This window comes from Carassius carassius, chromosome 24 (genome assembly GCF_963082965.1).
Source record: "Carassius carassius chromosome 24, fCarCar2.1, whole genome shotgun sequence".
NCBI lineage: Eukaryota > Metazoa > Chordata > Actinopteri > Cypriniformes > Cyprinidae > Carassius > Carassius carassius.
The window spans coordinates 23270321-23273651 of NC_081778.1; positions in this window are offsets into that span (position 1 = coordinate 23270321).

Here is a 3331-nt window from a genome sequence, read left to right on the forward strand (position 1 = left end):
TTAAATCTAAATCTAAATGTAAAATCTAAATGTTAAATCTAAATTTTAAATCTAAATGTTAAATCTAAATGTTAAATCTAAATCTAAATGTAAAATCTAAATGTTAAATCTAAATGTTAAATCTAAATCTAAATGTTGAATCTAAATGTTTCGGTTGAAACTAAATATTTAGCTAATATGCAAATTTAAAATGCCGGAAGTGCCAAAATAAAAGCTCGATGAGGCCAGTGTGTGTTTATAGCATCGTGTCAAATAAGTAACGAATAAAAACCATCTCATCCGAGGAAATTGACTCTTGGACATGGATTATCGTGATAATGACTACCTAAAATAATAAACACGTTTGGAGAAACTGTATTTGAAGAGCAGGCTAGTGTCACTTTTATGAAAAGGTTCGCATGCTTAAACGCCAGCAAGAGCCTATGCTCTCGGCTAACGCCCATTCGTTGGACATTTTGAATGACAGTAGCGTCAATAGCTACCGTACCTGGTCAGGGGTGGGCGGGGAAATAGGCTCTTGCAGCCGTTTAAACATGCGAACATGACAGAGAGTGATGACATGATGAGTGATACAGTCTATGGTGAGGACATAACATTCAGTCAAAGTGAGACCCCTTGTGGCTGGCTATTATGGCTACAGGTCATCATAAGCCCCACACTTTTCATAAAAGTCACACTAGCCTACTCTTCAAATACAGTTTCTCCAAACATGTTTATTATTTTAGGTACCGTATTTTTCGGACTATAAGTCACACCTGAGTATAAGTCGCATCAGTCCAAAAATACGTCATGATGAGGAAAAAAAAACATATATACAGTATAGACCAAAAGTTTGGAAACATTACTATTTTTAATGTTTTTGAAAGAAGTTTCTTCTGCTCATCAAGCCTGCATTTATTTGATCAAAAATACAGAAAAAACTGTAATATTGTCCTTCTTTTTAAGAAGGGGGACCGGAGGGTGTGTTCCAACTACAGGGGGATCACACTTCTCAGCCTCCCTGGGAAAGTCTATGCCAGGGTACTGGAGAGGAGAATCCGGCCGATAGTAGAACCTCGGATTCAGGAGGAACAGTGTGGTTTTCGTCCAGGCCGTGGAACACTGGACCAGCTCTATACCCTCTACAGGGTGCTGGAGGGTTCATGGGAGTTTGCCCAACCAGTCCACATGTGCTTTGTGGATTTGGAGAAGGCATTCGACTGTGTCCCTCGCGGCGGCCTGTGGAGGGTGCTCCGGGAGTATGGGGTCCGGGGCCCTTTGCTAAGGGCTATCCGGTCCCTGTACGACCGGAGCAGGAGCTTGGTTCGTATTGCCAGCAGTAAGTCGCGTGTTGGACTCCAGCAGGGCTGCCCTTTGTCGCCGGTTCTGTTCATGATTTTTATGGACAGAATTTCTAGGCGCAGCCAGGGGCCGGAGGGGGTCAGGTTTGGTGACAACACGATTTCGTCTCTGCTCTTTGCGGATGATGTTGTCGTGTTGGCCTCATCAAGCCAGGACCTTCAGCATGCACTGGGACGGTTTGCAGCCGAGTGTGAAGCAGCTGGGATGAGAATCAGCACCTCCAAATCCGAGGCCATGGTCCTCAGTCGGAAAAGGGTGGCTTGCCCTCTTCAGGTTGGTGGAGAGTTCCTGCCTCAAGTGGAGGAGTTTAAGTATCTTGGGGTCTTGTTCACGAGTGAGGGAAGGATGGAACGGGAGATTGACAGATGGATCGGTGCAGCTTCTGCAGTAATGCGGTCGATGTACCGGTCTGTCGTGGTGAAGAAAGAGCTGAGCCGCAAGGCGAAGCTCTCGATTTACCGGTCAATCTACGTTCCTACTCTCACCTATGGTCATGAGCTTTGGGTCATTACCGAAAGGACAAGATCCCGGATACAGGCGGCCGAAATGAGCTTTCTCCGCAGGGTGGCTGGGCGATCCCTTAGAGATAGGGTGAAAAGCTCAGTCACCCAGGAGGAGCTCAGAGTAGAGCCGCTGCTCCTCCACATCGAGAGGGGTCAGCTGAGGTGGCTCGGGCATCTGTTCTGGATGCCTCCTGGACGCCTTCCCGGGAAGGTGTTCCAGGCGCGTCCCACTGGGAGGAGACCACGGGGAAGACCTAGGACACGCTGGAGAGACTATGTCTCCCGGCTGGCCTGGGAACGCCTCGGTGTCCCCCCAGAAGAGCTGGAGGAAGTGTCTAGGGAGAGGGAAGTCTGGGGTTCTCTGCTTAGACTGCTGCCCCCGCGACCGGGCCCCGGATAAGCCGAAGAAGATGTATGTATGTATGTATGTATGTGTAATAGTTTTATATTTGAATATACTTAAAAAAAATAATTTATTCCTGTGATGCAAAGCTGAATTTTCAGCATCATTACTCCAGCCTTCAGTGTCACATGTAACATCCAGTCTATCACATGATCATTTAGAAATCATTCTAATATTCTGATTTATTATGAGTGTTGGAAACAGTTCTGCTGTCTAATATATTTGATGAATAAAAGGTTAAAAAGAACTGCGTTTATTAAAAAAAAAAGTCTAATAATATATATTCTAATAATATATTTTCTTTAATATCACTTATTTATCAATTTAACACATCCTTGCTGAATAAAAGTATTGATTTTATTTAAAAAAAGAAAGAAAAAAAAATTACTGACCCCAAATTACTGGCCAGTGGTGTATATTGTTATTACAAAATATTTATATTTTAAAAACATAGCTTTTTTTGTTTTTTATTCATCAAAGTTTCCTAAAAAGTATCACGTGAAAAAATATTAAGCAGCAGAACTGTTTCCAACTTTGATAATGAATCATCATATTAGAATGATTTCTAAAGGATCATGTGATAATGATCCTAAAAATTCAGCTTTGCATCACAGAAATAAATGACAATTTAAAGTATAATAAATTTAAATACAATTATTTTAAATTGTAATAATATATCACAATATTACATTTTTTTCTGTATTTTTGATCAAATAAATGCAGGCTTGATGAGCAGAAGAAACTTCTTTCAAAAACATTAAAAATAGTAATGTTTCCAAACTTTTGGTCTGTACTGTAAGTTGCACTGGACTATAAGTCGCATTTATTTAGACCCAAGAACCAAGAGAAAACAGTACCGTCTACAAGCCGCGAGAGGCGCTATATACTGCTTAGTTTGCAGGTGTACGTCTGCAGACTGCAAGACAGGGGCGTAACTTGAAAGAGGCGTAACTTGAAGTTGTCGAAATCTCACAGAATCAAACAGGCGGCAAGGAAGTCGACCGGAAGTTGAAGTCGGCCGCGAGCTGCCATCTTGTAGCAGAACTTCACTTGCGTTAGCATCCCATTGACTTTGCATTCATTT